This window comes from Pecten maximus, chromosome 14 (assembly GCF_902652985.1).
Source record: "Pecten maximus chromosome 14, xPecMax1.1, whole genome shotgun sequence".
In the NCBI taxonomy this organism is placed as follows: domain Eukaryota; kingdom Metazoa; phylum Mollusca; class Bivalvia; order Pectinida; family Pectinidae; genus Pecten; species Pecten maximus.
In genome coordinates, this window is record NC_047028.1 from 22,438,335 (window position 1) to 22,450,341 (window position 12,007).

The window sequence follows — 12,007 nt, forward strand, 5'->3', positions numbered from 1 at the left end:
GAAGTGCTTTTGGAAATATTTGGGTAATTTCATCGTTCGATCTATAAATTTAGGTTATAAGCAGGGATCTCTTTCTATTTCACAACGACGAGGTATTATTTCTTGCATTCCAAAGGGAGATAAACCCAGACATTTTATAAAAAATTGGAGGCCCATTACTTTGTTAAGTGTTGTGTATAAAATAGCATCAGGTTCAATAGCAAGTAGAATAAAGACAGTGTTGGATAAAATAATTGATTAAGATCAAACAGGGTTTTTAGCAGGTAGATATATAGGGGAAAATACCAGACTAGTCTATGATATAATGCAGTATACAGAAGAAAATGATATTCCAGGTATGTTTTTAATGATCGATTTCGAAAAAGCTTTTGATTCAGTGTCCTGGGAATTTGTTGAAAAAGTATTAATGTATTTTGGCTTTGGAAATAGTTTAATAAACTGGGTTAAAACTTTTAATAATAATTTAAGTGCTACTATTAATCAGGGTGGGAATCTGTCTTCTTTCTTCCAAATTAAAAGAGGCTGTCGTCAAGGCGACCCGATCGCCCCCTATATTTTCATCCTCTGTGCAGAAATACTAGCGATAAAACTCAGAAATAATTCAAAAATCAAAGGTATTGATGTTGATAACTGCCCCATACTTTTGTCACAATATGCAGATGATACGTCTCTTGCTCTTGATGGTACAGAACTATCTCTACAGGAATCAATATCCGAACTTAATTTTTATGCAAATATATCTGGATTAAAAATTAATATTTCTAAAACTCAAGTGGTTTGGATAGGTAGTAAAAAGTTTAGTTCTGACAAATTTCTTCCAGATCTGGGTTTACAGTGGGGAAGGGAAAATTTTACACTTTTGGGAATTGAATTCAATATTAATTTACATGAGATTCCAAAGCTCAATTTCGATAAGAAATTAACTAAGCTTAAAGCGACTATTCGGGGAAGAAATAGGTCAAAGTTGAAAAAACGGCAAATCCATAAAGAAAATACACTCTTATGAAAAATTCTTATTGAAGTTTTGGCGATATGTAACCCCTAGAATTAAAAAATAATAATTTTCTGGGGAATCCTCTCACTGTCGAATGACGAGATAAAATGCAAATTTCCCGCTTTGGGCGCATGCGCAAGAATCTAGGCAAGTAGAACGTAAACATAAGCGGCAGAAACATGGCTTCCGAAGCCAAGAGATGTCGGTCTAGAATTGTAACGAGTTCGGCAACATAGCGACGTAAATAGAAATGGTCACAGGTCAACCCGATTATACGACTGGGGAAACAACACACTAGGTGGAAGACATTCAATGAAGAAAATAGTTTCTCTACAAACGAGCATGCAGCACGGATTCTTCTGGATAAGTGGTAAGCCCGTAGCCTGCGTAGGGTCAGTTCTATTCTATTGCCGCACATTTTATATCGTTATCAGAATGTAACTCTTAAATGTCCTTAATTTTGTTGACAAACAATGCATAAAGTATGTTGCTTAAGTGTAATGGTTATTAGTTTCAAGCAACATAAATGTAAATGATGTGTAGAATGAAGAGATAGACACATTCCACCTCCGTTTTATGGGGCCCCGTAAGGGGTAATTTATACGGGTTTTTTTTATTGTTCGCATATCACAGCTATAGGCTATATTTATGCCACTATCATTTTAATTATGAAAAATTATAAATTGATGTATGACTGATGATTAATGTCAGACCTATCAAGCTTACTGTTTTCTTTATTAAATACAAAATGGTGTATGTGTAAAGTTCAGTAGGACTTTCCTGACGACTATCATATTACATGTAGGCATATAGGCCTATATGTTTCAGATATACAGTTGACTCATAATATAAACGATTTGCAAATAATATTGGTGTATGGCTTCAAATACAAGTGCTGTTTTGTTCCATTCTTTGAAATGTGGTAAAAATTACGATTTGTGGGGAAAAGATTATCATTATAACTTAGCATGCAGTACATAATTATTTTTATATTTTTCAAGTGCACTTCATTGACACAAGAAGTTCATGCAGGTGAAGACATCCCGACACCAGCTGAAACTTCTATGGGACCGCCATCACATGTGTGCACCCCTACACCAGTAACATCTACGCCTGCACATGCCCATAAAGAACCTATAGCTATAGATAGACCTCCGATGTCTCAGATATAGAGTAAGTTCTTGGATCTAACTATGTTGGATTTATAACCCCTCAAAATATACATTGATGTATCTTAATTTTTTTATTCAGTGTTCATCGCTCCGTGTTGAAGTAAACTGTAGCAGGTCACACATATATGACATTGTAATTCCATAAATGTTTTTACTATTTTGTTTTTTACAACATATTTTAACTGTTAGACCCAGCACCATATTGTATGGTAGGGTGAGCAGTCAAACATACTAAATTTATATTCTGTAATTATAAACATGCTCTGCTACTGCATGTCATGAATAAATAATACACCATTTCGGGCATATATATTTGTTTTTAAAAGAATTGTGTAATTTTTCATAATTTTAATATTTCAGAGCTCAGTCATCACACTCGTCTGATTTATCTTGTGTGGAAGCATTACAATCAGACTCCCAGAGTAACATTAATGCCAGCTTGCTTTCCCATTACCAACAGAAGGCTAAAGAGGATGACACCTCATTTATTGAGTAAGTATGTTGTGTTATTTTTGATGGTGTGTTCTTATTGCTATAATAATACATTTACTTGTATATATAGTAAAGAGGTATTGGTACGCCCAATTTCCCCGCAGGACATTATGTTCTGTCACCTGTCATCCTGCACACAGTCTGTAAATGGATGACCTTGCTGTCAATGTCATTCAAGGTCACACAGGTCTAACATCCTCAATAGTAAACTAAAAGGACAAATTCGGTCAATAACCAAGAAACATATAATTATAACTGTAATATGCTGCTGTGGAGGAGTACTGGGGCGGCATCCGACGTCTGTCCCGCTGTCTTTCTGTCTGGCCATCCGGTGTCCACGTTTTACTTTAAACAACTTTTTCTCAATAACCAAGAGGCACAGGGACTTGATATTAGGCCTGTAGCATGCTGGTGTAAAAGGCTACCAAGTTTGTTCAAAATGAATGACATTCATTCTATGTAATTTGGGTTAAATATAGGCTTAATCTTTAAAAAAAATGGTTTCTCACTAGCAGAGGCTCTGAAACCTAATTGTATGCTGGAAGTTAATTGTTATTGATAAACCTAGCCTACTGTGATTTTGATAAAGCGGTAATCTTCATAGTATCTTCAGAAATAACTGAGATAACTTCAAAGTTGCTGTATAGCCAAGTGAGCGATACAGGTTCATTGGGCCTCTTGTTTAAATGAATTACATTGTACATTATCTTTTACTATCCAGTATACCTCAGACACATCAACCTGAACACTTGCCAATGGCTGAAGATCCCATAGAAATTGAAGAGGTTGATGTTGATGATGAGCTTGCAGAGGATGAAGGAGACATTGTGGAAACAGACACTCAAAATGATAGTGCTGAAGAAAGGAAATCCATATGCTTCCAAAGTGCCCTGTTGTAACTCACGTCAGTTCGAATACCCACAACTTGTCAAAGAAAAGCATGTGGTGCAAATATCATTCTCCAATGGAGATATGTTGGATGTGCAGTACAGTTGAAATGAATTGGAGGAGCAGCATTTGGTTCTAGTCCTGGATCCTCTGGTTCACCTACATTTTCGCAAAGGTCAAAAACTAGGCCTGGCTGACGATACACTAGCTGAAGAACTAAATTTATCAGTGGCTTTGGGTCCATCCTTCTGATTATATCCTAATACATAAAACAATTATTATAGAACAAATCCATGTGGGTGGGAGTACTGTAGCATTCTAATGTATAAAAATAACTGTTTTTCCTTATTTTTGGTTTTTGAGTTGATAAATTTTAATGCACTTATTAACTTATCTATTTTCCCTCAAATTTCATCCCAAATTTTTCTACTAAGGTTTTATTTAAGGTATGTATGCGTTTTTTGATAATTGTTTGTGGAAGTAAGTATGGTGTAAATGTGGTGTTCAATTTCAGAACATGTAGGAGGTAGGTGTTCACTTAATGGTGTATTGCAGGTGTTTACATTTCAGTACTAGTGTGTGTTTGAGAGTGTTCACTTGACAGTAAATGCAGGTGTTCTTTCAACATTGTGTGTAGGAAGTGTTCAATTATCAGTTTGCAGGAAGTGTTCACTTATCAGTTTGTGTAGGAAGTGTTCACTAGCAGTGTGTGTAGGAATTATTCACTATCAGTTTGTAGGAAGTGTTCAATTATCAGTGTGTGTAGGAAGTGTTCACTATCAGTTTGTAGGAAGTGTTCAATTATCAGTGTTTATACGAAGTGTTCACTTGTGAGAATGTGTTTGAGGTGCACGTGTGTACTAACATTGTGTGTAGTTATTATTAACTTATAATAACATTGTGTTCATAGATGGTTCATTCTGATAAATGTGTTAATCAAGTGTCTAGTTGCATATTTTTTCAATATTCTGTGAACTAAAATGAAATACCCCCATGTGTAATGTAAATACCTACCTAGAGAAACAGGTCTTATAACCATACCATTCACTTGGTTGGTTAAAAATTAGGTGTTCATACACATATGGGAAGTATGTTTGATGTGTGAGAGGGTCTGTGCATTTTTGGTAAAATTTAACACTTTCAGTGAGTAATAGTATAAATTGTCTCCTGAATGCTTTGGTAAAATGTCTACTGTTCTTTTTGTCTGTGTACATGCCAAAGAAATATCAAAATAAAAAAGATATGAAAAGAAATAATACAGTACTTTGTAATTGATTATCAACTAGTCAAAATAACTTGAATGATGAAGTAAATTGTGGATAACATTCATAAAACAGTAGCATACAGAAAGTCACACTACTAATATTACAAAAATATGATTATTAGCTTTGTATGATAGGAGCGCAAGGTTCATGTAGATCCCTTCTCCTTTGCTGTTGCAATGTCAGTACCCTGGCCCGATCCTCCTGCTGCAGCACAGCAATTGCAACTGTACCACGTGCACCCCTTGGCCCCCTTCCTCTACCTCGCCCTCTCCATCCTTGGACTGCTGTCTGCCCCGAGACCCCTTCCTCGACCCCTTAGACGTCCACAGGTTCCTCCCCTCCTCCTTGGGGATGTATGGACTTGTGCATATTCATAATCTATCTGATGAGAAAGCAAGAAATTATTGTAAGAGCAAAACTGAAGGAAAAAGTTTACAATGCAATGCAACAGAAAAGTTTACTGATGAATTTTATATTGCTATGCATATCGAAGACAAAATATAAATACATTTGTATATACATGTATATTTGTATACATGTACATACTAATTCATTTATATATGTGTAACAATAGAAAACTAAAGAAATTTGCATGTTCAGCAACCAAAAGTAGGTATTCTAATACACTTCAGTTAACAAGATCACATAAACCTGGTATGAAAATATGATTAGTCTATAGCTATATACGTATGCTCTATTTGGTATATTGATTATGTTTGGTGATCAATGACAGCAGCATTCCTTTAATGGTAATGATGGGGGTAAGACTTTGGTATCAAAAGAATTCTTCAAGTGCAAAATTTAAATAATGTTATACATACAGCAGTACTATGCAAACTATTACAACTTTCCATGGGGGAACTCATTATTCAAAATTAAACATAATTGAAATTTATTCAACATATAGAGACAAATAAAATAACAATATAAAATGGCATATTTTGAGTATTTCTTTTATAAAGAATCAATAGATCTTTAAATATACAAATAGTTTAGCTTTACTAATTGATAATAGTAAATTGAGCTGTCCAAAATTGGAAACTCCGTCCTAAACAGGGAGCTCGAGGTTGAATTGGCAATTCATTACATGAAGTTCTTCAAACTGATGAGAAAACAAAACGCATATCGTCATGGAAGTAAGAATCTTGGAGCTAAGAGGCTTTGTCAATAGCCGTTATGTGCATGTGCATGTATACATGTATAACATATTGGTAATTGAAACGTTTCCCGAAGCTTCACTTCTGTCGAGAAATACATGTAGGTCTACATGCATGATATTTGATTGTTTAAATTACTGTAAGCATTCACCTCATCTACTCATATCCTGTTAAATCAATAACACTATGTCTTGATTGTTTTCTAATATATATATGCCTACACAACTATTGATTTAGTGTAAATGAATTGATCACGATATCACCGGTGACGATGACATACATTAGATTACCCCACATTGGGCCCCATCTCTGCATCGGATGCCGATTCACACCGATTTCAGTTTTTATTGTTATTATTGCATGTATTAAGTCATATGAAAACAATCTTTAGGCATAAGTCCCACACATGCATCATATATGACATGTTAATTAAGTGTTTACGTACCGTGTTACTGCTTTGACTGCTTGATGAATCGGACATCTCTAAAAATTCACGTGTTTCTGTTGACGTTTTCTCACTGCCTCGTTTTCGAAATACCACGTGACTTATAAAAATAGATATGTGTTATATTAGGACAGGGCTTTTCCCGAATTAAAGTGGTCAAAACTGGACAATGCAAGCAGAACTTGACCATCGCATTGCTGTGATAGAACTTTTGGAAGACCAGATAATGCATCTAGACTAAGTTTGTTTCCCCGAATAGTCGCTTTAAATCTCTTATTAGATCATGGAACAGGAGAATTTTAACACCAATTGGTAGAATTAACATTATTAAATCAATTTTAGTTTCACAATTTAATCATTTATTTATCTCACTACCCAACCCAGATTATAGGTTTATTAGTAAGTTAAATACTATTTTCTTTGAATTTTTATGGAATAGCAAAGTTGACAAAGTTAAAAGAGATGTAATTGTTCAAGACTACATTAATGGTGGTTTAAAAATGATAAATATTAAGGCTTTCATAGACTCTCTTAAGTTAGGTTGGATAAGAAGATTATTTTCTAGCACCTCCAAATGGCAAGCAATTATAAAAACATATGTGAATACTGATATGTTAATACAGTGTGGTTCAGACTATTTACAGCAATGTGAAAAGAAATGTAAAAATTTGTTTTGGATAGATGTTTTGAAAGCATGTAGAAAGTTTGTTACATCAAATGAAGTAAATATAAATATTAATTGTATAAATGCGTATCTGAAGGCACCATTATGGTTTAATGACAAAATTACTATGGACAAAAAGACTGTTTTTTTCCAAGACTGGTATAAGAAAGGAGTTGTAAATATAAATGATTTGATAAAGGATCATAATGCTGGTACATTTTATACGTTTCAAGATTTTACACAACTATATCGAATACGGACTAATTTTCTCCAATATTATAGTGTCATTTCAGCGGTAAAAAAGTTCAATCCCAATCCTGTTCTCCCCATGCTGGAAATAACACGTCCATTTATTCCAGTAAACTTTGAATTTTTTTTTTAAACATTTCAAAGGGTCAAAACACTTTTATAACATTATGATCAGAAATAATATTGTGCCCTCAGGACAAAGAAAATGGAATTCAATTTTTGATAGAAGCAATATTTACTGGAGTCAGGTTTTCAAACTTCCGTTTATTGTAACTAATAACACAAAATTCCAATGGTTTCAATATAGAATCAATCACCATATTCTTACAACAAACTCTCTTTTATTTAAAACTCGAATGGTGCCATCGCCTTTGTGTACACTGTGTAACTCAGAGATTGAAACCATTATTCATATTTTATGGGAATGTCAGGAGGTTCAAAATCTTCTTCTTAGCTTTGAAACTCTTTTAGATACACTCCTTATTCCTTTTGGTTTTAATAAAGAATCATTTTTATTTGGTCTTCTCACACAAAATGTAAATGGTAAAATTGATAATGAAATTCTCATTGTAATTAAACAGTACATATATAAAATGCGCTGTCTGCATAAGTCCTTAAATTTAAATGCTTTAATAAATACTATACAGGACTATTTTAACATACAAAGATGTGTAGCTTATAGCAAAGGAGGTATGTATAAGGAGAGATTTAGAAACGAATGGCTAAAATGGGAAAAATTAATTAGGTTATAGCTTTCATTTCATAATATATTTAACTGACATGTCTCCTAGGCTCTAAAACACTAAACTGGTCAATAATTTTGCTTTGTTGCTCTGATAATATATTGTGATTTTTCCATCCCCTTTCTCTCCCTTTTTTGTCTATTTATCTTTCTATTTATGTATGTCAATACTGTCTGTATGTCTGTGTCTCTGTTTAGTCTGTCTGTGTCTTTCGGTCTAAGTAGGTTGGTGTTAGTCTATGTATCTGTTTGTCTGTATATGTCTGTCAGTCTTTCTGTATATGTCTGTGTCTCTGTTTAGTCTGTCTGTGTCTTTTTGTCTAAGTAGGTTGGTGTTGTTAGTCTATGTATCTGTCTGTCTGTGTGTATGTCTGTCAGTCTTTCTGTATATGTCTGTGTCTCTGTTTAGTCTGTCTGTGTCTTTTTGTCTAAGTAGGTTGGTGTTGTTAGTCTATGTATCTGTCTGTCTGTGTGTATGTCTGTCAGTCTTTCTGTATATGTCTGTGTCTCTGTTTAGTCTGTCTGTATCTTTCTGTCTAAGTAGGTTGGTGTTGGTTTATGTATCTGTCTGTCTGTGTGTATGTCTGTCTGTTTGTCTTTACATGGATGAATAGCAGGATAATAGAAACAGAATGTGTGTTTAATATGCATTTTCTTATATATGTATGTATACAATAATATATACAACATGTGTAGTATGTGTGCACTTGTATGGGTATATTTGAGTTGTAGTAGGTGCGGTATGTGGATATGTTTTCATGTAAGTGCTGTGTGTACATGCCAATGGATGGATATCAAAATAGTACTTGTATGTGTAGTAAAGCATGTGTGCTCATTGTCATATGCAATAGTTAGTATATGACTATATGTAGTACGTATGAACATGTATATGTGTATAGTATTGTGTACATGTATGTATATGTACTAGAGCATTCATGTGTGTGGGAAGGTGTTTGCGTGGGGTGTGTCATTCTCATTCATCAGAGTTACTTCCCTTCGTTTCATATGTCACTCGGTCAGTACGTAGCTTGCGTAGCTTAGCAGACTCTGGGGGGCGAGAATGGGGGTGTGTGGGTGTGTATGTGTGTGTGTAAGCTTGTGCGTAGTAAATTATAATAGAAATACTCATCAGTGCTGAATAGTGTGAATGACCATAAAATGTAGATGTCTTGTGTTTGTTGATAATATATGTTTAACTGAATAAAATATAAATTACAAAAAAAAAAACAATTGACTTCTTCTTCATAACTACTGATCAGAATTTGACCAAATTTGGTCAGAAGCATCCCTATGGGGTGGCAACTAAAAATTGTACAAATGGTGGGGCTGACCCCCAAGGGGTCTGAGGGGCGGGGCCAAAAGGGGTCAATTTGGCTCTATTAATATAAACGACTTCTTCTCTGAAACCGAGCAATGGATATTGCTCCTATTTGCCTGGTAGCATCACTATGGGGTGAGGATTCAAAATTGTACAAATGATGGGGCTGACCCCCCAGGGGCCTGAGGGGCAGGGCCAAATGTGGTAAATTGGGCTATATTGATATTAACGACTTCTTCTCTAAAACCGAGCAATGGATATCGCTCCTATTTACCTGGTAACATCACTATGGGGTGGGGATTCAAAATTGTACAAATGGTGGGGCTGACCCACCAGGGGCCTGAGCGGTGGGGCCAAATGTGGTCAATTGGGCTATATTTATATAAACAACTTCTTCTCTGAAACCGAGCAAAGGAAATTGCTCATATTTGCCTAGTAACTTCACTATTGGGTGGGGATTCAAAATTGTACAAAGGGTGGGGCTGACCCCCCAGGGCCTGAGGGGTGGGGCCAAATGTGGTCAATTGGGCTATATTTATATAAACAACTTCTTCTCTGAAACTGAGCAAAGAATATTGCTCATATTTGCCTAGTAACTTCACTATTGGGTGGGGATTCAAAATTGTACAAAGGGTGGGGCTGACACCCCAGGGCCTGAGGGGTGGGGCCAAATGTGGTCAATTGGGCTATATTTATATAAACAACTTCTTCTCTGAAACCGAGCAAAGGATATTGCTCATATTTGCCTAGTAACTTCACTATTGGGTGGGGATTCAAAATTGTACAAATGATGGGGCTGACCCCCCAGGGGCCTGAGGGGCGGGGCCAAATGTGGTCAATTGGGCTATATTGATATTAACCACTTCTTCTCTAAAACCGAACGATGGATATCGCTCCTATTTGCCTGGTAGCATCACTATGGGGTGGGGATTCAAAATTGTACAAATGGTGGGGCTGACCCCCCAGGGGCCTGAGGGGCGGGGCCAAATGTGGTCAATTGGGCTATATTGATATTAACGACTTCTTCTCTTAAACCTAGCGATGGATATCACTCTTATTTGCCTGGTAGCATCACTATGGGGTGGGGATTCAAAATTGTACAAATGGTGGGGCTGACCCCCCAGGGGCCTGAGGGGCGGAGCCAAATGTGGTCAATTAGGCTATATTGATATTAACAACTTATTATCTAAATCCGATCAATGGATATCGCTCATATTTGCCTGGTAGCATCACTATGGGTTAGTGATTCAAATTGTACAAATGGTGGGGCTGACACCCCAGGGGCCTGAGGGGTGGGGCCAAATGTGGTCAATTGGGGTATATTTATATAAACAACTTCTTCTCTGAAACCGAGCAAAGGATATTGCTCATATTTGCCTAATAACTTCACTATTGGGTGGGATTCAAAATTGTACAAATGATGGGGCTGACCCCCCAGGGGCCTGAGGGGCGGGGCCAAATGTGGTCAATTGGGCTATATTTATATAAACAACTTCTTCTCTGAAACCAAGCAAAAGATATTGCTCATATTTGAGCTCATATCTGTGGGCATCCGTTTGGGATCGGGATTCAAAATTGTACAAATAGTTGAACCGACCTCCCTCGGGGCTGAGAGGCAGGGCTAAAATGGGTCATTTTGGCAGAATTGATATAAACAACTTTTTCTCTGAAACTAAGCAATGGATATCTCTAATATTTAACTGGTAGCTTTCCCTTGGGTTACAAATTCAAAATTTAACAAATGACAGGGCCAACCCCCTGGGGGCTGAGGGGCGGGACCAAAAGGGGTCAGTTTGGTTAAATTGATATAACAACTTCTTCTCTGAAACTAAGCAATGGATATCACTCACATTTGTGTGGTAGCATGGTCATGGGGTGGGGATTCAAAATTGTACAAATCTTAGGGTTGACCCTACCATGGGACTGAGGGGTGGGGCTAAAAGGGGTCAAATTGATATGATCAACTTCTCATAAACAGCTCATGTTTGACTGGTAGCATCCTTTTTGGTAAGGATTCAAAATTTATAAAGGAAGGAACTGACCTCCCAGGGGTGCAGAGGGCAGGGTCAAAAGGGGTCAATTGGTTTAAACAACTTCTTTTCTGAAACTAAGCAATGGATATAACTCACATTTGTGTGGTAGCAGATTCCCTATTAGGTTGTGCCAAAAGTCGATTTCACGTTCCCATATAAAATGCATATGATATATTGACATAGCAATACCAGTGACAAATATACTTACGTAATCATCATTCTTGTTTCATATCTCGTGAAATCCAGGTGAGTGATACAGGCCCTCTGGGCCTCTTGTTTGATTTCGATTAGAATTCATTCTAACTTGGTTAACATTATCAGCATTGGATAACAGTTTTATGGTATGCACATGTTGGCCCTGACTGACCCCCAGGGGCTAATGGGTGGGGCCAAAAAGGGTTAAATTGACTGAAATTTCAAAAGTCTTCTTATCTACTCTCAGATATGATGGAATCAAATAATCTTCATTAATGGAAGGGTCTTAAGGTACTGTTATTGTGAATTTCATGACCCAGGGGTCTCGCGTTTGCCCCTGGGGAGGGGGTAGAATTTACCATAGTTTATATAGGGAAATCACATTTTTGACTA

At 36.4% G+C, this 12,007-nt stretch overlaps 2 long non-coding RNA genes across 2 annotated transcripts; one reads left to right on the plus strand and one right to left on the minus strand.

The window, feature by feature from the left end:
- The first annotated feature begins 980 nt into the window (after nucleotides 1–980).
- On the plus strand, nucleotides 981–4,802 carry LOC117342245. The gene is made up of 4 exons (XR_004535769.1): nucleotides 981–1,364; nucleotides 1,996–2,167; nucleotides 2,527–2,658; nucleotides 3,380–4,802. It is a non-coding gene; the product is annotated as an uncharacterized LOC117342245 (long non-coding RNA).
- On the minus strand, nucleotides 4,800–6,671 carry LOC117342246. Its single transcript, XR_004535770.1, has 2 exons — nucleotides 6,414–6,671; nucleotides 4,800–5,193 (listed from the first exon to the last, which is right to left on the minus strand). It is a non-coding gene; the product is annotated as an uncharacterized LOC117342246 (long non-coding RNA).
- Between the last annotated feature and the right edge of the window lie 5,336 nt (nucleotides 6,672–12,007).